General features: G+C 34.6%; 1 pseudogene; it reads right to left on the reverse strand.

Annotated features, from left to right (window-relative positions):
- Positions 1-1,250: 1,250 nt before the first annotated feature.
- Positions 1,251-3,753, reverse strand: LOC118929336 (mitochondrial intermediate peptidase-like; annotated as a pseudogene).
- Between the last annotated feature and the right edge of the window lie 20,197 nt (positions 3,754-23,950).

The raw sequence follows: 23,950 nt of genomic DNA on the forward strand, positions 1-23,950 counted from the left end.
TATGTGTTTTCTTTCCTCAAAATATTTTTTGTCTGGCTTCAGTATTGAGTTAACACCAGCCTCATAAAATGGGAAGGGAAGTTTCCTTCTTCCTTAAATTTCTCTTTGAATTTGTAGAATTAGTACTATTTCTTCCTTAAATATATGTGGGAACTTTGTTAGTGAAGCCATGTGACTCTGACCTTGGAATTTTGTTGGTGGAGTTATGTACATACATACATGATATATATGTGTAAGATGTAGGCATTGCATCAGTAAGTTATGTCTTCAAGACAGACTTGTTACTTTAAGTACTTCGAGAAATTTGAACATTTCATTTAAGTTGTCAAATTTATTCACAAAGTGTTGCATACTTTTTATAATACTTATAATTGTATAAGATGTATAAGATCAGTAGTGATGTTTCCCTTTCCTCGTTGTTCTTTATGTTGTACTTTTTTTTTTTTTTCCTATCGGCCCAGGTAAAGCTTTACCAGTTCTTTTGATCTTTTCAAATAAACAGTTTTGGTTTGATTGATTTTTCTATTCTTGATTTCTTTGACTTTTTTTGACAATTACATTTGCATTTTATTCATTTTCCTCCAGTTCTTTCTCAGGTTATTTTTTAGTATTTACAAAATCAAGAGTATTTCAAATTAGATTTTTGGAAATTGGTAATAAACCATAACCTCAGGAAGAAGAATTGCTTCTGTGCTAATGTGTTCATTCCCATATGGGTAAAATGTTCATAGTAAAATAATTTTATTATGGTTTACCCAGATTTTATTGTGAAAAAAACAGTGACTTCACATTCTCAGAAGTTCTGTAAAGATTTCCTTTGCTTTGACTTTTGGTCAAAATTACTTACTAAGCAATATTTGAAGAAAAGTACAAAATTGAGGTATTTCCTGAGCCCTGTTATATCTGGGAATATGATTTTGCATCTCAGTCTTTTCCAGGCACAATTATTTTCACTGTCTTTCATCTTTTGATGTCGTTTATGATCACATTAATTTTTAACCAATTCTATGTAAGTCTGTTATTTCTATCTGAACACTTTTACTATTTATTTCCCAGTTTTTAGAAAAATGTTATCAATAGGTACTCCAGAAAAAGTGGGCGCCCTATAGTCAAATATATTTGGGAAATATTGAGTTACATATGCAATAATAAATATCTTCAGTGATTGCAAATCTTCTAATGTGCACAATGAACCTTCAAAGCTTATGTGGCATTTGTCAAACATACTTAATTACAGAGCCCTTTTGAGTTCATGGAACCACAAGTATGGGCTCTTTGCTACTACCATGTGCCAGCATCTCCCTGAGACAGCACTTTCCTGTAGCCTGTTAAAAGGATCCTGTAGAAAACATCCCTTCCAAACTATTGAAGCTAGTATCCTGATCATCAGGTAAGAATAGTATTTAGCACCATAGCCCACAGTGTGACTGAATCATGGTAGCCAGAAGTATTTGCCACGTATGGTAAAACATAATTTATCCTGTGTTTCTTTGAAGACTTCATCAGGGGATACTTCCCATGGCAACTTGGGTCTTGAAGTTGCATTATTAGCTGCAGCACAAATTTTTTTAATTCACAAAAATGAGACATCATCTGTTCTTTGGTGGTAGCTTCCCTGTTTGATAATGTCTAGCAAATTAGTTAATAATTCAATAATCATTTGAAATATACCAGCAGTATAGAAAAAAGTTCAGCAAAATCAGTGGTATGTCTGGTCCCACTGACATGTTGGTAATGAGTACACCCCAGCATAGAATGCATGGTATATCCCATTTGATGGAGAAGATTTTCCATTATTCCAGGAGTTAATAAAGTTGATGAATTCCTTGAGGAATGGGGAAGATTTAGCTATAAGATGGTTATAAGAACCATCTTATTTTTTGTGTTTTGTCTGTTTGCTAAAAAAGAAAAAAAATCACAGTAAATATATCCCAACAATCCCTTGAATTCATGAACCACAGCCAGGTTTTTAATATCTTCACATTGTACCTCTTTTTATTTTTTCAGGAAGCTCTGCACATAACGAAATCCTTAACAATAATTAAACAAAATATTCACACCTTCTGTTCATGCTCCAAGGGAGGAAAATGGAGATTATAAATTGAAATTAATATTACACCTCTCTGCACTGATCACTGTACCTCGGGGAAAAATATGTTCCTAGCCTGGGGCAAATAAACCTTTGAAGCCAAAATCAGTGAAAAGGAGAAATAAAGTGGGAGAAACCCATTTATTGCTTACAAGCAATACTCATCTACTCCTGCTTGCCCATGTCTGTTGCAAACTGACTGCCAAGACCCCATCAAACCTCTTCTCTGTCCAGGTGCGTACTTGCTTTCCACCCCCCTTTTAGTCACCTATTGATATGGAAATGGCCTACTTCTCTCCACCCCTTGGAAACACTTATTGATATGGAGATGGCTAAGGACAGGCAAGAGATTCTGGAAATATTGCAATTTTATCAACATCACACCATTGTAGTAGGGGTGTCACTAGGCATTCATTCAGAATGTTGAGGATTTAGCTTCATTTTTATAATGTATGTCATCTAAAAATCTTTTATAACTCTTTCAGAAAATGTGTCAGATAATTTCTCAAGGAATTGCATGGCAATCTCTGAATGTTTAGCTAGTTTCTTTGGAGAGTCCTGTGAAAAAATGTAATGTAAAATATCCTAATTTGCCATAAGATCTTTGCTGCTGAGATCTTGCCTTCTAAACATTTTGCTTGGCCAGAACTGGCATGAAGAAAAATGTTATCAGCATCTTTTCCCAGGAGCATCTGGTGCTTCTGCATGTAGACTGTCAATTATTACATGACCTCCATCTAATATAAAGTTATGACAAATATGTTCTGATAGAAATGCTCATCAATCTTGGGAAAATTGCTTCCCATAAGAAATGTATTACTCAAATCCAAGATTTTAACATTAAGTCCCACTGATCGTCTATGTTTGTGTCTAAATGGATTCCATGGTCACAAAAACAAACATTAACATTCAATCACCCACTTGGTTTCTGGATCAACAGAATCCACAAGTTTTTTAATCAACTAGTAACTTTTAAAACTTTGATGTAATTCCACATTTGTGTTCAAATTTTCTACCATGGCGCCAATATATCTACAACATTCTGCTTTGGAGGAGAATTTTCAAAAAATCAATCACTCGGCACAAGGAATTCAAGAGCACATCCAAGATGGGCATGGTGAGGGGCCCAGGTGGTGTGGAAAATGCATGCTCCACCAGCAATTCGAAATCTTCCTGTGGTGTTGAGCTCAGGAAGTCCAGCTCTTACTGAACAGGTCCAGGTGGTGGCCCTGGGGCTTGACACTGTAGACTGTGCCCACCAGGGACTGCTGGTCCTGACACCTCTGCTGAGATCCTCTTGCTGAGGCACCAAGCCTTCAAGAGCTCAGAACTGTGTCTAGAGCAGACTCTCCTCCAGCTGTAAGGCCCCAGCCTCAGCACTGAAACTCCAGTCTTGATGTCCTTGACATCTGTTCTAATTTTACTATTATTTTTTTTCCTGCTAAGTTACGTTTTAATTTGCTATTGTTCTTCTAACTTCCTAGGTCCAAGTTAAGACCATTCATTTGAGACTTTTATTCTAACATATTCTAATATAAATATCACTTCTTTAAATTTCTACCTAAGCCGTTCTGCAGCTACACTCCACAGAGTTTTACCTGCTCAGTGTCATTTCTTATTAACTGCAAATTATTGTTTCTATAGGCTTTTCTTCCCTGGTCCATTGGTTATTTTGAGTCATGCTATTTAATTTCCAAATATGTTGGTATTTTCCAAATATCTATTATTGATGTTTACACTTTGATTGATATTTGATAATGAGTACAGAATTCTGTTGCACTCAGAAAACACACTTTGTTTGATTTCAAACCTTTTATAGTTGCTGAGATTCTTGTTCTGATCCAGAATATGATCATTTTAGTGAATTTTCTCTGTGCAATTCAAAAGAATATGTTTTGTTTTAAAAAATTCCGTGCAAGTGTCAAATTTATGACAATACTGACAAATAAATAAGGGGAGAAGACACAAATTATCAATGTCAGGAATGAAATAAGACATCACTATAGATCCTAACAAAACCCAAAGGATAATAAAATGATACTAAGAACAAATCTACTTATGTATATTTGACAACTTACATAAAATGGACCAACTCCTTCAAAAAAAAAAAAAACAAACTATCTCAACTCACTAAAAATTAAATAATTTGCATAGCCCTATAACTATTCAGAAAAATTAATTCATAATTTTAATGTCCGCCCTAAAAAAAGTAATCTTCAGAACCAGATAGCTTCACTGGAATTCTACTAAACCATTAAAGAAGAAGTAACACCAATCTCTTTCCAGAAAATAAAAAAATACTTACCAATTAGATTTATAAAGCTAGCATTACATTGAATCCAAACCCAGGCAAAGATAATGCCAAAAAAATAAAAGAAAGAGAAGAAAACTACAAAAAGATGGCCAGTGTGATATAGGTGAAAAATCCTTACCAAAATATTATTGAATAGAATATGGAAATATAGAAGAAGAATTATAAGCCTTGACCAAGTGGACTTTTTTTAAGGGAAGCAATGTCTGTTCAAGATCTGAAAATAAAGCAATGTAATCCACTGTATTAACAGCTGAAATAAGAAAAAAAATTACATGATCATATCCGCACATCCACAATTGGTAGAGGAAAACATTTGAGAAAATTTAATACACATTCATGATTAAATCTCTCAGATAAAAAGGAATAGAGGGTAACTTCCTCAATTTGAAAAATAGAATCTAGGAAACAACAATAGCTAACATTTTACTTAATGCTGAAAGTTGGAGCCTTTTCCCACCAGGATCCAGAACAAGATAAGGATGTCTTTTCTCAGCACTTTATTCAACATGATGCTGGAAGATCTAGCCAGTGAAAAATGGCAAAGAAAAGGAAACAAGACATACAGTATTATCATAAAGGAAGAAACAAAACTGTCCCTATTCATAGGTTGATATGAGTCCACATAAAAGCTTAAAGTATCTAGAAAAAAAAAAACCTCTTAAAACTAATGAGTTTAAGAAGGTCTCAGAATACAAGTTAAATGATCAATTGTACTTCTGTATTCCAGCAATTAACATGGATACCAAAATTAAAATGTTAATTCTGTGATGGATAATTTTATATGTTAGCTTTACTGGGCTAAGGAATGTCCAGATACTTGGTAAAACAGTATTTCTGAGTATATCTGCAGGGGTGTTTTAGAAATACATTAGCATTTGAATCAGTGGGCTGAGTAAAGAAGACTGGCTCTTCCCATTGCTGGTGGTAACATCCAGTCCATTGAGGGGCTGAATACAACAAAAAAGTAGAGGGAGAAACAACTCTCTCTCTCTTTTCTTGAGCTGGGACTTTCATCTTCTCCTGCCCTGGGACAGAAGAGTTTCTGCTTCTCTAGCCTTCAGACTTTCCATTCTGCAGCTTGCAGATGGCAGATGGCAGACTGTTGGACTTCTCAGCCTTCATAACTGCATGAAGCAATTGCTGTAATCTCTTCTATCTATCCATCATTTTTCTATCTATCTATCTATCTATGTATCATCTATCTATCTATCTATCTATCATCTATCTATCTATCTATTATCTCTTATTTGTAGTGCTTCTCTGGAGCTCCATGACAAATACAAATACCATTTAAAATCACTGAAAAAGAAAGCAGGAAATACTTAGGTCTAAATCTAACAAAAAATGTATAGGACCTATATGCTGAGATCTACAAAATGCTGAAGAATGAAATCAAAGGAGATCTAAAGAAATGGAGAGATACACTATATTATCAGGCTATTCAATATAATAGAGATGTCAGCTTTCTCACATATTAATATAAAGTTTTGGTGTAATTCCTAACAAATTCTGAGTAAGGTTTTTGAAAGAGATAGGTAAGCTTATTGAAAAAAATTATATAAAAGGGCAAAGGAACTAAAATAGTTGATTCAAACATGAAAAATAAGAATTAAGAGAATTAAATGGGAGTAGAACAGTCTACCTGATTCAGTTTATTATGGAGATACAGGGATCAAGACTTTGTGGTATTGGTGGAGGGATAAACATGTGTATCAGTACAATAGACTAGAGAATACAGAAATAGGCCCACACAAATATGCCCAACTGATTTTTGACAAATTGCAAAAGCAATTCAGCAGAGGAAATACAGCCTTCTCAACAAATGGTAATGGATGATTTGTACATCTATATGAAAAACATTGAATGTCAATCTACATTTCACAATGTACACAAAAATTAGCTCAGAATGTATCATAGACTTAAATGTAAAACATAAAACCATGGAACTTTTAGGTAAAAAGTAGGAAAAATTCTTCAGGATCTAGAATGAGTCAAAAGTTCTTAGACTTTACACCAAAACAAGATTCATTAAAAGAAAAATTGATGAGCTGGACATCATAAAAATTAAAAAATGTTTGCTTTGTGAATATCCTGTGAAGAAAATGAAAAGAAAACCCTTTCATTTTCCCCACTATGGGAATATATTTGCAAATACTTATCTACCACATAGGTGATCGAGAGCTAGTATCCAGATAAAATATTTTTTAAAAGCTCTCAAAACCCAATGGTCAAAAATATTCAAATAGAAAATGGAAAAAAGCAAGCAACAAACATTTCATATGTGAAGCTATCAGAAAATACAGATTAAAACCTCAAGGAGATAGAACTACATGCCTATCAGAATGATTAAAATAAAAAATAATAACACCAAACACTGACATAGCTGAAGAGAAAGTGAATCACTCATACATTACTCATGGGAATGAATGTGAAATGACACAGTCACTCTGGAAAACAATTTAGCAGAGTCTTTAACAAGCTAGGCCTGCACTAACTAGACCTGGAAAGGTGAAATTTTATGTTCGTGTAAAAATCTTTACATGACTGTTATGTTATCTTTACTTGTAATAGTCAAAAAATAAAAACAACCCTGATGTCTTTCAGTGGGTTAATGGTTAACAAACTGTGGTATATTCATACCAGGAAATATTGTTCAGGGTAAAAAAATGAAAAGTCTATTAATATACACAACAACCAGGATGATTCTCCAGAGGATTATGCAGAGTGAAGAAAATCCAAAAATCCATGAAATGATACAATTTAGAAATGGAGGACAGATCAGAGTTTGCCAGGGGATAGGAAGTAGCATTAGAGGAGAGGTGGGCTGTAACTACAACAGGGAGTTGTACCTACCGTGAGGTGGCCTTGTGGTGAAAACAATGTTCTGCCTTGACTGCATGAATGCCGTATGCTAGCACTTGATCTATTACTCCAGGTGGACAAGATATTACCGTTGCGTGACATTAAATAAAGGGTACATGGGCTGTCCCCATGTTATATCATACAACTGTATGTGAATGTACAATTATCTAAAAAAAATTATTTAAACAGTTTAGTTTTAAAGGGTATTAATGTGCATGAAACAGGCCCTCCCAAACTTATGTCAGTAAAGCAAATTTTACAGACAATAATTTGATACTGTATAACAAGACTATTTTCACAGTTTTCTTACCCTTTTACTCATGCATCTGTTTCTAGGAATTTGACACAAGATATAATCACACCGTAATATGTTCCAAATTTCCATTAATAAGAAAAAAAAATTAGCTAATGAGATTTTGGTACACAAATTCATTAGTCCCTTATAGCAGCAATGAAAGGGAAATGACTTACATGCACAAAGATAGCGAGCTTGTAAAGTAAGTTTTTTAATGTGGCATAAATGCATCTATATATTTGTATGTTGTAAACAATAGTTAAGTGTGTAAAGCAAGATATAAGACTGTATGTGCTACACAATTTTAATTTTGTATAATACAATAGATAAGTGTATACTCTTTAACATATTATCTAAAAGTATTGACAAAGATTCTTTGCTGGACCAGACTTTAGCCAGGCTTCTGAACTTTCTCCTCTCATTTTTCTTCCTTGTAAAATCTGGTTTTAGTGAGAATCCTGCTAAGTCAGTTTAACCGGAAGTCCCCCACCATCAATATCGAATCACCGCTAGTACATGATCAGGTTCCCCAGTCTCCACCATCTCCCAGGTAATGTCTGATCCCCTAGCCTGTCCTTAGCAAAGAATCCTGTTGGGATGAGTTAGCCAGAATCCTCCTGGCCCCTGGTGTTTCCTCTTTCTGCTTTTCTCTGCTGGTACTGTTCACAATGGGCAATTATGTGTTCATTTCTTGCTTCCCTTGTTATTTTTTACTCCCTTACTGAATTATAATTTCCATGAGGGCTTAGTACAGTCTGACATCTTACATTTACCAGTAAATGTCTTTTTAAAAAATAACAAATGAACTGTAACAAGAAGAAAACATACCAATTAAATTAAGGCTAGATGTTAATTAGGAGGATAATGGAATTACTTAGAAAATGTACGCAATAATGAATAATTTCAGACTTATAAATATATTTTACACAGTGATTCTCTATTTTAAAATATTATTATATTTGATGCATTTCCTTAAAATATGCTAAAATCATCAGAAGTAAATAGATTTTGCTGTAAATGTGGTCTGTTTTTATTTACTGAAGCACAGTTGTTTTGATTTAAAATAGTAGCTGATGGCCTCTGCATCTGTGTACAAATTCAATATCTAATCTAAATGTATAAATAGAAGCATTCATTAATTGATCTATGTGGCATTTATATGAGTTAGTTTGAAATTTGTTGCACATACCTAAACACTTGTTTGACTTTCTGTCACTGCAGTTGTGAAAACAAAACTAAAAAAAGTGAAAGGGTAAGAGTGTCAACCACTGTGATCTCCTTCAATCACCTTACATATTTTTTTCTTTTATTTCACCCTCTAACATTTAGCTTGATAAGCACAGCCTGCTCACCTTAGAGAAAAATAAGAAAATTATAATCTAACTGTATGGTAATCCTCCCAAATTTTCATATTACTGTAATGCACTAAAAGAGTAGTTTTTAAATTCCTTTCTAAAACCACCTGTTTCCAGTATACTTACTAAATAATCACGGGATTGTTAAAAGGCTTCAATATACTACAAAATGTATGATTTAAGTGTTGATTCATATGATCATTTGTATATGTATTCAATTGATTAGCATGTATTTTAAACTAGACTTTCAGGCCTCCAAATTTTGTTTTCAAACTTCAGCTAGGAAAAAACTTGAAAATAATATGATTTTACTTATTAAAAAATAATTGCAGTATACACACAAACAGAAACTGTAAAATCTTCAGGTACATCTCTTTGGCTATATTAAACTTTGGGATTGAAGCATTTGTCAGGGGGGGATGAAGGGAAAGATGGGATAATTTGGGAGACCTTAATGTTTGGTACTGACAAAAAATGTTCCTAAATTTTGTGTTTTTAACAAAGATCAACTGTAAAGGGGAAGGTGGAAAAGTAGGATTTTTTTTATGCTGTAGCTATGTGCTTTCTTAAAATTCAGTGTGCCTATGGCTCCACATAACAGTGAAGTTCATGAAAAGGATCGTAAAATCATGATAAAGCAGTAGCCAGGTATGGTGTTTCATGCTAACCCCTAGTAAGGGGGTTATTAGCATCCTTGTTTCAGTCCAGTGCCACAGCAAGAAAACCTCAAAAAGCTTCACTGCACAGGACCAGAAGGCAAAGACAAAGCTTTATCTGGCAACAGTTCCCTGACTGGTCATATCCAGAGCATCAGATTTATTATTATTATTGTTAGTATTATTATTACCATAATCATCACATCATTATCATATAATAAGTTTTCATTTTATGGCATTGTACCATTAGATTGTATATAACCTGCATATATCTGCTATGGACTGAATGTTTCTATCCCCCCAAATTCATATGTTGAAACCTAATCACCAGTGTGATGATCTTTGAAGGTGGGACCTTTGGGAAGTGATAAAATCTTGAGAGCAGATTATGGGGATCCTTATTGGGATGAGTGCCCTTATAAAAGAGACTCCACAGGGATCTTCATTTGTTCCTCCATGTGTGATTACAAAGAAAAGACTGCCCTCTGTGAACCAGGAAGGGGGTTCTCAGGGACACCAAATCAGCCCGTGCCTCGATGCCATGGAGCTGGACTGCTCAGCCTCTGGAAAGTGAGAAATCAGTTTCTGTCATGTGTAAACCACCTAGTCTATGGCATTTTGTTATGCAGCCCAAATGGACTAAGACAATTGAAATATCTTTTACACCTATTACTATCAAGCAAAGTTGTTCAGCCATCTTTCAAGCTAAGCAACAGGAACCTTCACATTTACGTATCTTTAAAATCAAGTAATAATTTATGTGTATTATATTGTTTTATCTTTATGAACTAATTAATAATGAACATAGATGAGTATATTACAATTTTTTAAATTTTTGTTGGTAATATTTCACTGTATTTTCTATAATCCCATGGGGATTCATTCTCTACATTTAGAAATTATTTATGATAAACTCATAGAGCTTCAATGGGTTCCATGGAATGCACACACTTGTATACGCGTGCACATACACACATACAAGATCCTTTGACCTAAAGGCATAAGCCACTCTTCCCAGTAGTCTACTCCATTTCATTCCTTCTCACTCATTCCAGGACATCCATCCATTAGCAAATCTCTGTTCTCCCACTTACATTAACATTTATTATCTCACTAATGGGTCATTCCCATCAGCTGGCTATTATTTCTATCTTTTTTAAAAACAAAAAACAGAAAGCAAAAGCCTTTGATCTGACTTCCCTAACAGCTCTCATCTAATTGCTTCACTTGGGAACAAAACCAGAAGAGATATGTATATTTCTTGGGGCTAGTTTCTCTCTTCCCATTCTCCCTTAAACCTATTCTAATGAGGCTTCCTCTTCCACCTTTCTTCCAAACTTTGTTAGCTAAGAGCACTAATGATATCCATGATTCAAGTTGCAATGACCTAAGCTTGATTTTTTTCTTGCATGGCCTACCAACAGATATTCATGTTATCTTTAATTCCTGTTTTTTCCCACTTGTTTCACTGGTTGCTTCTAATCTGTGTTCTTTTTTTCCCAAAGACTTAATGTAGAAGTGGCCCTAGACCTGGTCATTGGTCATAATCTCTTCTTTATCTAACACTCTCTTGTACATTTTATTTGACCACATGGCCTTGAAAACCACATATAGATGAGGATTCCTGATTTTATATCTTTAGCTAAAACCCTTTCCTGAATACTCGATCCATAATCTGTGTGTTTGATGTCTTCCATTCTAATAGTAAAGGTGAAAATATTTTCTAGACATGAGATCAAATCAAGGATAAGGGAGAGAGAATAAGAAAAATGTTTATTATTTTTTATACATAGTATTTCAATATGTATACACAGTTTTTCAATATCATGCTGTTGCTCAGATTTTTAAAGAACAATTTTATCTTCCATAAGTGAAAATATGAAAATCAGCAGTGAAAAATTAAATACTAAGTTGCCATTTTTAAATGTTAACATCAAATCAAGTAATCAAGTAATGCAGTGTTGGAAAACAATTTCCTGAGAATTCTGTCAAGTGATACAGTGCCTGATACTTAATACCGGAACACCAAAGCTGTGTGAACAAATGAATGAGTGATCACCATTGCAATGTTACTGCTATATTCTCAACATTCATCTCACTAAATATTTCTTTATTCACTTGAATAAATTTACATGTAGAATATCTTCTTAAAGAAGGAATAACAGTGTAATTTGTTTACCCTCATACTGCAAGAACTTAAAAATGAGAAAAATAAGATGACCCTTTGAGAATGTTTATATGCACATATGTAAATATGTGTAACTTACACGTGATATATAGCCACAATTAGCACACATATTTGCATATATGTATATATATGTGTGTAGGCATGTGTGTGTATACATAATAGCATTTCTAATTATATGGGTGCATGATATCACAAAATTAAATAGACGGTAAATTTTGAGTAAATGTTCAAACTCTAATCAAGGTGATTTAAGTAAAATCTGAAGCAGTATGAATAAAGTATTTCCATAGTAAGATATCTTGATCCTAATCAGCTATACCATGCTTTGTTTTAACAAAAATTGCACTACTAGAATTGGGTTGAGCTTCTTGAAATGCACAATTGTAAATGAGGAATTTATTTAGTTATTCATCACTTTTGAAAGAAATAGGCACAGAATCAGGTATATGGAAATGGAGCTAAAAGTTTTATTTTACCCAAATTTCACTATAACCAACAATTATTATAGTAACTGGCACATAACAAGATCTTAACACATACTTGCATGAATTATCTAAATGAGATATCAGTTAAGGATATTGTATTGTGTATTTCCTTACTCACAGTCAATCTTTAACCAAGTATTTTATTATTAATTACACTCCCAAATATTCTAAAACAGTGATGTCTCCCCTGAATTGTGGCTATGAATATTCGGTCACAGTAAGAAAATAGCTCTCCTTCAGAAACTGCTAAATTATCCCTGTAGGTTAGGCATTAGTTCTTATATTTTTGGTTATGGCAAATTGTTCATCAAATGCTATGCTCCTGAGGTACTTAGACAAAACAAAGTTTATGGAGCAATGCCAAGCAGCAGACTTTAGTCGGTGGCCACATTACCAAGACCTACTAAGGTAACCAGCTGATCTGTGAAAACAATACTTTTTTTCAGCTCTCACTAACTGAAAAAATACACAGGCCAAGTTGCATAAAACTATCTCATGTTAGCACAATGTTATGCTGTTGTTATATGATATAACTATTTAATTATTCAAATCATTCAGTAATATTGTCTTCTTAGTCAACCTCTATATCAGACACTGAGGGTACTAATAGAATAGTGCATATTCTAAACCCTGCAACCTTAAAATAATTGAAAAATATCCAGTATGCTTTTTTCAGGAGTAGAAAATACATGAGAGGTCTCAATGGGACACTGGGAGCTGGGATATGCACCCAGTGATACTACATTTAAATATTTTCTTCTCTGAAAGTACCTCCTTACAGAGTCTGTGAATCATACTGGAAGTGGAAAAAGTAGCAGTCTTAGTGGGATGTGGAGTTACGGTCAGAACTGCATCAAGGATGAAATCATGGAGAAACAAAGCCACAGAAGGAGACAGCTCACATCTGCATCCAGTACAGCTGCCTCAGCTCTCTTCTCAGTTAGGTGTGCTGAGATGAGACTACAGGGAGCCCAGCAGAAAGCAACCTACGGAAAGCCAAAAGTATGTTAGTAAAGTCCTGTTCCTGGAGAGGGAATGTTTACAATTTATGTCATGTCATTCTAGAAGAGATTGGTGACAGACCTTTGCACCCAAAATAGCCATTCTTTAGGAGTAAAGACCAAGTTCAAGATCAAGTTTCATACCTTAGAGTTAAAGATAAAACACAATTAAACGCGCCCAAAGGAAACCTATGACAAGTTTCCACAGGATTAAGGTGACTGGAGTTATGAGACAATGAGTTTAAAGCAACTATTAAAATGGACTCAGGATATAAATGAAATTATGGTCATGATCTGTTGATGGAAACTGTCAGGACAAAATTGGAAAAGAAAGAAAGAGGGAAAGAGAGAGAAAGAGAAAAGAAACCAACTCATTCCCTGGGCCAATATCTCACTCTGAGATGAAACCATGACAGAAGCTGGAAATTCAAAATCTATGAGATAAATGGAAAACCTATGAAATAAGTTAGCTTACTCTAATGTCACTGTAATTAATGAGGCATTGTTATAAGTGAACTACACCCAGAGTAAAATGAAACAAATGCTAAATCAGAGAGGGTAGGCCCTTCCTAGTTCAGTCAAGATATGCATCCATCCTGGATGTATAGCTGTGAAACTGAGTGGAGACATTGGACTGGGTGAGAAAACTGAAGAACCTGCTGAAGGGAGAGAATATGACAACTAGGTGGTGACTGAGAAGTAGAGGGCAGTTTGTTTTACATAAACTAAGGGAAGAAAACTTAATGTTTTCCTTTATAACTAATCACTATAAAAGTTTGTTTTTCCAATTTCCTCAGAAAGCCAACCGTCTACTTATGCAATAAATAAAGGCACATGAAGACAAGCTACACATGGATACATTATTACAGCCAAATTAGATGTGATGGTTACCACATCAACCAAATGTTCTGTTTAGTAATAAATGCAACTGACAGTCCCTGATATTCATTCATATTTCTTTCAGGCCAGCTAGTCATGTAGGGGCTGATAATAGAGACAGTGAGTTATTCTCCCCAGCAGTGATTTATATTCTCAGTTTTGAATAATTTTCTATCTTATAGCTCAACAAGTTACATTATGAAACTCTTGTCTGTTTTTGACAGTTTGGGCTGCTATAGCAAAGTCCCATCGACTGGGTGGCTTATGAACAGCAGAAATTTGCTTCCCACAGGTGGAGGCCGGGAAGTTACAGGGCAGGGTGCTGGCACAGTCTGTGTCTGGTGGGGTCTGCTTCCTGGCCCACTGATGGCCGTCTTCTCTCTGTGTCCTCACATGGGGGAGGGCTTTCTGAGGCCTCTCTTGTAAGGAAGGGCACTAATCCTACTCATGAGGGCTCTGCTCTCATGACCTAGTCACCTCCCAAAGATCCCACCTCCTAATATCATCCCAGTGGGGATCAGGTGTCAGCATATGACACAAAGATTCAGTCTGTAAGAACATCAATACTACACCCATTAGAGTATTCCTTACATCATAGTTCCTAACACAGGAACATACATTAGCTTAAGAAAAAAAAAGAGGTGGAGCCATAGGACTTCTCTACTGATACTATCATGCACTTGATCACCCAGAAGCAAAGACCCTACATAATAACAGAATGTCTATGATACAACATAGAGTACGATCTTACCAAATTATGAAATCAAGGGGGCATATTAAGACTTTAAGCCAGAAAGAGCTGGCTTAAAAGACACAAGATGATCCATGACAATGGGCACTGTTCCTCCTTTTGCTAGAACGTTCAAATAAGTCTATGAATGAAGAGGTGAAAATAGAGCCAGTTCCTCCTATAGTTGTACAAATGATCAACTTTTAATATAGTTGTTTTTGATCTCTATGGTTCTTAACTATGGCAGTTTGGGATATGAGTTCTTAGGGATAGGAAACTTGAATCAAGTAACCTAATAATGTTCTTAAATATTGGAATCTGATATTGCCACCTAGTTCTGGAAAGTGGATCATGGTGTGGATTAGAATTATTGACCCTAACTATCTAGAAGGAACTATTAAAATTTTTGTTTCAATGATACCAAAAGGAATGGGAATAAAATAGAAATGAGTTAAAGACATATTTGGGTTGTCTACACAGTTTTTAGTAATTCATTCCTTTCTTATAATTACCAGCCTTCTGCATGCTTCCATTTGCAAGCATACAGTGGCAGCAACTACATGAGTTCAACATGACCACCCCCATGACCACAGGTGAATGGCCTAAACAGGAGCAAGACCAACACTGACGTTCTTAAGCTCTCCACAAGGTCAAGACTGCATAGTAAACTCAGGGTGTGGGGTATAATGCTTGCCATTAAGATAGACAAAATGTTGACATTGATAAGAAATGAAGGAGATCGTTGGGCTCAGAAATCAGCCAACCAGCTTCCTGAGCAGGCAAAAAATCGAAATTTTGAAGAAGGAACAGGAGTATTTTGGCCATCAGTATGTCAAGATTGAGTGTCAGGCAATAGCAATTTTGACACCGTGGTATTGTCACAAGGACAAAGAAAGCAGTAAAACACAGCAAAGAAGCCATCCATATATGGAAACTTCATAGACACACAAAGTGCCTCCCCAGAATAATACTAAAATGATGAATTCTTCAGTAATTGGTTTGGAGCAATTGGTTGATCATATTTTTTAAATTACCTTCTGCAAAAACAAATATAAACTCAACTTATACCAAATATATACATGAAGACAATGTTTTCCATCTTCTGCAAGAGAATGTTATTGAATGTATCATTAGCTTTGGGTAGGGTAGGGTTTATATAAGTATAAAATGTATAAACCATAAAAGTAAAGTGTAATAAATTTGGCTACATTCGAAGGTAAAACTTCTATTCATAGAAAAACAGCGTCAGGAGAGTTGAAAGACAAGTCATTGAAAAGAAGTGATTTTAAAACATGAATAAACAATCAAGGGAGCATATTAAGACTTAAAGAAATAGATATATTCTTGTTGAATAAAAGGAAAGAACACACTAAAGAAATGGGCCAATTCACAGAAAAAAAAAACCTGAATGTCTAGTACCAGGTGTAGAGATGCTCAACCTTGCTAATATTCAGGAAAATGTAAATATAATAAGATCCCATTTCATGCCAAGAAGATACATACAGTTTTAAAAGTCTGACGATATCAAGAATCATTGAGAGTATGGACAAGAACTCTAATGGGGCAACTTTGAGCAGTGCAGTAGATGTGACTGTCTTACCACCTGGGGGAAGGGAGGAAGGCATAAATATCTTGAGACAAATTGCAGTACAGACACTAACTCAGCCTACAGGGCCTTTGGAATAGCAAATGACACTATCAAGAGATTCCAATTTGAAATACTGATTTGCATTTTTAATTAAAACTCTATCTTAGAGATAGAGAACATGAACATCTTCACGATTGCCCAAAGGAGGAAATTGCCACAAGTCTTCCATTACATTGAAAGAAAGAGACTTTGGTGTGCTTAGAACCCCGCTTGCAGGAAACTATAAAGGTAAAAAAAAAAAGAGGCAAATTTTACTAGTCTGTCGTGGTGACAGTCCCTGCAGGGATGACCTTTTCAAACCTGGCTATGTAAGGAACATCTCTGTGCTTCAGTGTGAGGTTGCACATTGCACACATTCCTGGAAATGAATAATGCCAGGATGATACTGAAAGCTCTGGTTCAAATATTGAAGACCTTGATTACATCAGCACGTTTGAATCTCCCTAACTACACACTCTGTTTTATCATACCATTTTCCTGCTTCTGCCCCTTGCAGTCGATGTTCTGAAAGGATTGTGCCATCGCTTCCTTAGCAGTCTTATCTGTTTCATGGCTCTACCTCTTACTTTCCTATGGGTTACCATAAAATCGATAATTATGTACAGAATCCCTCCTCTCACTTTCAAACCCCCACTCCCAGTTGTTGGACATCTCCCTTTGCAGATATACCTTTGGACTGTCCAGTAGGACATCTAAAATGATGGATATGCTCTCTGTGTTTGCAGTAACATAGCTACCAGCCACATTAGCTATTAAGCCCTTAAAATGAGGCTAGAGTAAATGAGAGCCTGAATTTATTTATTTTACTTAGATTTAATTAAAGTTTAAATAACCAAATGTGGCTAGTGGCTACTGTACTGAACAGCCTAAGAACACCTGAGAGCACAAAACCTACCCTATAATGTTTCAATCACCAAGAATTAATTTCTCCAATTTTTTGGAACCTCTTCCCCTCCAGCTGCATTAGCACTTTTTTGTACTAATGTGAATTATCTTTGTGAATTATCACAGAGAAATGCCACTCAACTTCTTTATTTTCACTTGGTGTAAACTAAACTAAGAATTGACAGATATGCTCTATGAAAATCAACACAATATTTTGTCTTTTAACACAAGTACATATCTTAACATTTTATAATTTACTTTATCAAAACATGTTTTGCTTTATCTCAAGATATGGGGTATTACTGAATTTATCCATCCCTTATAAGCACCTTAGATAAGATGCAAACTAATTCTTCAAGTCCAGCTCTAAAATGGGAATTTTAATCAACATTTCCAAAAATGATGTGATGTCTCTGCTACACCAAAAGTAAGTGCATAATTTCTTGATGCTTGCTTAATTTTCTCTGGAGGTAGATGATAGAGTAGAAAATTACAAAAATCAATTAGCTATTGTTTGTGAATGGATAATTATAGACTGGTTGCTTTGAATGTGTTCGTAGAAGAGAAAATTATAAGAAAAACATGTTGTACCATTTTAAAACAAAATGTCAGGATGAAAACTGACTGAGAGGAAAATTGGCCTAAGGGAGTCATTATTATTCATGAATATATATGAAGTGTTATTACCTTTAACTTGCATGATGATTTACTTGCCTTCAGTTTTTTATTTTAAATAGACATTTTTTACAATTTAGCAACATATAAAACATTAACAACATTAATATTCTTTATTAATACTGCCACAAATAATGTTACCATTTTCCCCTTACAGTGAGAATACACAAATAATGTTACCAAAATCATCTCTATACCATCAGTTGACTCAAAGTAAGGAATAAGAATTTTGTGACATTGATATAATTTTATAGTTGGATAGTAAAAAGAAATTAAGTAGTGTTTTTTACAGCCACATGATGTAGTCAGGACATATTCATTTCTTTGTCTTTTCCTCTGATTCCTTCAGATCTCCTCTGACACAGAATCAAAAGTGCACCTCCCTTGTGGGTGGTGCCCTGATCTCACAGTAACATGTGTAAAAAGCACACTATGAAAAAGTCCAATCACAGCATATGGTTTTGAATATGCTATAAACTCAGATCCAAACCCAACCATCCCAAACACACTTACCGCCCCCAAATAAATAAAATAACTTGCAATAAAAAGACTTAGTATTCAACAAACATGCATTTTCCCTTTCCTTTCTTTCTTATGATTGGAGCTACTTCAAAATAAAATAGGCCATCTAACAAGTTAGTAAGGCCTCTCAATAGAGAATTGACATTGAATCAAGACATTGCAATACCAGATATTAAAACAGAAACCAAGCAGATGTCAGAGAAATAAACCAATCATTAGTTCATACCTTCTGTATAATCTCAATGATCTCTGAGTTTTCCCTAGTTTGATCATTTGACAAGCAAAAGTGCTTAGAGATGGATAAGGGAAGCTTAATATCATATTCTTATTTCTTATCAACATTCTTAAATAAGCTAAGAAATGTAAATACAAGGAAAAGTAAGCACCAATATTGAAAACTAAGGCACAGAGAGGCCAAATGTAATAACTTCCAGGAAATCCTATCAGATGAAATACAGGTGGAGCCACATACAGAAATTTGCTCTCTCTCTCAAAAGAGAAGCAAGGCCTTGGGAAAAACTATGTTCTATAAATGAGTTCTCTGTGTGTTTTATTAGTAAAGCTATAGTATATTCCTCAAATACATAGGGAAAATTAATATGTAAATTGTTATATTGCTTGGAAAATTATTATGCTACCTACACTGCATGTTATTTGAAAGTTAACTAAATTATTTTCTAAAATTATCTGTACTGATACTTTGGCTGGGATTCAATAAGAGCTGTTGGGCATATATTTATTAGACTAGCTAGGTCTTCCACTTATTCTTGATTTTTTGTACACTTTATGTAAGCATTAAGTTTTTGAGAGAAATTTTGGTTCATGCAAAATCATGAGAAAGATACAGAGATTTCCCATATAATCTCTACTCCCACAGTACTTAGCCTCCCCTGTTATCAACATCCCCCACCAGAGCTTACATTTGTTACAATCAATGAACCTACCTTAGTACATCATAATCACCCAAAGTCCATAGCTTATTTTAGGATTCATTCTTGTACATTCTATCAGTCTGCACATATATATAATGAATGAATCCATCATTATGGTATCACACAGAGTTTTTTCACTGCCCTGTGAATCCTCTGTGCCCCACTTATTCATCCCTGTCCATAACCACCAACCCCGACCCCTGAAAGCAAATGCTATTTTTACCATCTCCATATGTTTACCTTTTATAACCAGAATCCTACAGCATGTAGCCTTTTCAGATTGGCTTTTTTCACTAAGTAATAGGCATTTAAGTTTCTTCCATGTCTTTTCATTGCTTGAGAGTTCATTTCTTTTGATTGCTGAATAATATTCCATTGCCTGGAAGTACCAGCGTTCACTTACCATTCACCTACTGAAAAATACCTTAGTTCCTGGCAAGTTTTAATATTTATGAATAAAGCTGTGATACACATCTGTGTACAAGTTTTTGTGTGGACATAAGTTTTCAGCCCTTTTGGATAAATACCAAGTAATGTGACTGCATAGTCACATGATAAGAGTACTTTAGTTTTATAAGAAAACATCAAACCATCTTCCAAAGTGACTGTTTCATTTTGCATTCCCACCAGCAATGAATGAGGGTTCCTGTTGTTCTACATCCTCCCCAGCATTTGGTTTTGTCAATATTCCACACTTGACCATTCTATTAGGTACATAGTGGTACCCCACTGTTTTGTGTTTTCTTGATGACATATGATGTAGAGCATCACTTCATATGTTTATTTGTTATATGTGTATATTCTTTGGTAAGATGTCTGTTCATGTTTTTGGTCCACTTTTTAATCATCAAGATTAAGAAAAATGTTTCTTCATAGAATTGCCACACTGAGTAAAATCTATCCTATTATGATTCTTAAGTGTGTGTGTATTTTTGTGCACATGCCTTTCTTTGTTCCTGTTACATCTTGACGGTTTTTGCTCTATTCTTTTTATCGACTGCATAGTTTTGATTTCTACATTTGTATATGTTTTCTATTTACTTCATTATTAGACATATATGTACTATATTTGTGTTTAGATTAACTTCACGCAGAACAAAACCCTCTTATAAAGGTTGACTGTTGCCCAAGTCTACATGCAGCTACCTTTGGGGCTGTCAGTCAGTATACTTCCATTCCCCCTCTCCAAGCTTTTGTGCTATTTTTGGCATTTATATTACTTCTAATCCTCACAACTCATTGTTATTGTATTATTCAAAATCATTTCACTTGCAAATGATGTAAACCCAAATGCAATTAAGTTGAGCATAAACTAAAAGTGAGGAGGAATATGTTGCCTTCTGTACTGAAATGATAAGGGTAGCCAGAGGTGGAACCAGCTGTGTCTAGGGAATCAAATGCTTTCAGAAGAGTCTCTTTTCAGTTCTCATCTGTTTTCTCTAAATTTCCCCTTGCACATAGACTTATGACAACAGGAAATTTGGAAAGATATATGTATCCTTACATGCTCCAGGACTGAAAGAGAGATTTTTCTCTTTTATAGGTTAGAGTAAAATCTTGCAAAAACTACTAAATGCCTAATTTAAAGATACATAACCATTTGTACACTAATAATTTTAGTCAGATGCATCAAATGTGTTATTTACAATAGTCATGAGTCTGTAGAGATTGGAAAGGAAAAAATAAAACTATCTTTGTTCATAGGTAATATAATCCTATGTATGGAAAATCTAAAGTATTGTACAAAAAAATATTACTAAGACTAGCAAATGAGTTTTGAAAATTTGCAGAATGCAAGGCCAATATACAAAAATAACTGGATTTCTATAAGCTAGGAAATGAAAATGTAAATTAAATTTAAAACATACAATTTACAGTAGCATCAAAAAGTATACAATAATTACAGATATATTTGTCAAAAGATACACAAGATCTATATATATAAAATGACATGCATTGCATAGAGATATTAAAGGAAAACTAAATGGGTATACCCATGAATTCAGAAACACACTATTGTTAATAAGGTCTATTCTTGCTCAAATTGAATTACAGATGTAATGCAATGACAATCAAAATCCAGACTGCTTTAGATAGACATATATAGACTTATTTTTAAATTAGTATGGAAATTCAAATCTTAAAATAGCAAAAAACAAATTTGAAAAATAAAATAAAATGCAGAACACCATCACTACCTGGCTTTGAAACTTTTTTAAAGTAACTATAATCGAGGAAGTATATAATTTGCATAGAAATGAATATATAGATAAATGGTACTGATAGAGTCCAGAAACAGACTCACTTAAATTTTCTGATTTTTGACAAAGGTCCAAGAGAATTCAAGGAGAAAGGGTAATGTTTTAAAAAAAATTGTACTGTAGCTGTTAGATATTAATATGCCATGAATAAGAATAATCCTTAGCTATTATTTTTAACCATATAGAAAAATTATTGCCAAAGACCTATGTGCAGTTGTTAAGTCTATAAAACACCCAGAAAAAAATGTGGGAGAAAATCCTAGTAACTATGAGTTAGGCCAAGATTTATTAAATAGGGTACAAAACCATACTTTATAAAAGCAAAATAATTGATTAAAAGGACTTCTTCAAAAGAAAAAAAAATCTTTAGAATACAGTTACAAATGAGAAAAGGCAATCCACAAGTTGAGAGAGAACATTTAAAAATATAAATCTGATAAAAGACTTGTATCCAGAATATATTTTTAAAAACTCTTACATAACTCAAGAATAAGAAGACAAACCAGTTTTTAAATTGATAGAATATTTGGGAGAGTTTGAAAATTAAAATATACAGGTGGCAAGTATATGAAAATATTCTTAACATCATTAGTTACAGATAAATTCAAATTAAAATGGCAATGAGCACTACAGGTCCACTAGAATGACAAAATGTTAAAGAATGTTGTTTTCAACAGTTGAAAATACATCAGTGTAATCCACTATAACAATAAGCTATAGACCTATGGGAGGCATAAAGACTGAAAATGTCCCAAGATTTTGGAAAAAAAACAATCTTCAAATACGTGATGTTGTGAGGACCTCAGTGGCATGGAAAATGCCCAAGTAAAGCCATGTACACAGAAAAGGAGGGAGACCAGTTGGCTACAGAACAATGGTAAAGGGGAGAATGGTAGAAAGTAAAATCAGGGGAATAGAAAAGGGGGCTGGATCATCATCTAGGGCCTTGACAGCCATGGTAAGGAATTTGAATTATATGAATTGTATTCTGAGTGAGGTGAGTAGCCATTGGAAATTACTAAGTAGGAGAACAGCATTATCTGGCAGAGAGGTATGCATTAATTTGTCTGAGAATCATCTGCTGACTAGCCTTCCAGAAAAGGAGCTTGCCTCTTATGGAATTCCACGGTGATGAGCTGCACTTTAGTGGTTAAAAATTAATCCCAATCACCTACAAGACTTGCATCAAAGGGCTCTATTTTTCTTTCTAACCATCAGTGCTAAGGTGGCAAATGATGCTGTTAGCTCATCTCATCACGCAGCTTCATCTCTATCTCTGGTCTATTGTCATTCAGTGGAAGTGGTACTACTGCTCGTGTGAGCTGGCAGAATGGGACAAGATCCAAAGATGGACCTGCTGTCTTACACTGGATTGCAGTCCTTCATCAAGCCATGGGGGGAGCACTTCCATTAAAGGCCTCAGGCCAACACACTGTTCCCTGAGTCTTACATCCATCTATACACTTTCTTAATGCAATGGGCAGTGAGGGGCCCAAAGTCTTGTTATTGCTCTTGGCTCAACTGAATTGTCCCTAGTGAGAGCTGCTTGCATCGTGTTTGGTTTGCTAGACACTGGCTTAATTAAAAAAAAAATACTTTGGTTGCTATGTTAGGAACAGACTGTATGGAGGCAAGAGCATAATTAGAGATAAATTTGGAACCTGTTTCGAGGGAGGGATGATAATGTCAGAGAATTCGTCAGATGCTAGGTTTACATTGAAGGGTTTGCTGGTTGGTTGACCATATGTTATGAAGAAAGAAAGAGGTCAGTATTGACTCTAAGGTGGTGTCACTAATAATAACAAGTAATTTACTCAAGAGGAGACCAGGACCAAAGCACAGCCTCACTGAATCAAGATATTCAATAGAACCAATCTTTGCATTTGGTAACCGCCTTTGACAAGGACCACAGTTCATCAAACACCAATCTCTCCCATATGTTAAATGTGTCAAGAATACTCATCAACTACAGAATGTTAACAATAGTGAATATTAAATAGATTCCTAATAAGAAGACTGAGTTATGCATATGTACAGAGTTCGTATTTCCAGAGAAGTCAACAGCATTGAGTAATGCACAAAAGCATTTCTGAATAAAAAAAAAAATCATATACTTGCCTATAATAATATTCTCTGCCTTTCACCTTCACAATTACACTTTTTACAAGTCGCT

The sequence above is a fragment of the Manis pentadactyla genome, chromosome 8, assembly GCF_030020395.1.
Source record: "Manis pentadactyla isolate mManPen7 chromosome 8, mManPen7.hap1, whole genome shotgun sequence".
Lineage (NCBI taxonomy): Eukaryota > Metazoa > Chordata > Mammalia > Pholidota > Manidae > Manis > Manis pentadactyla.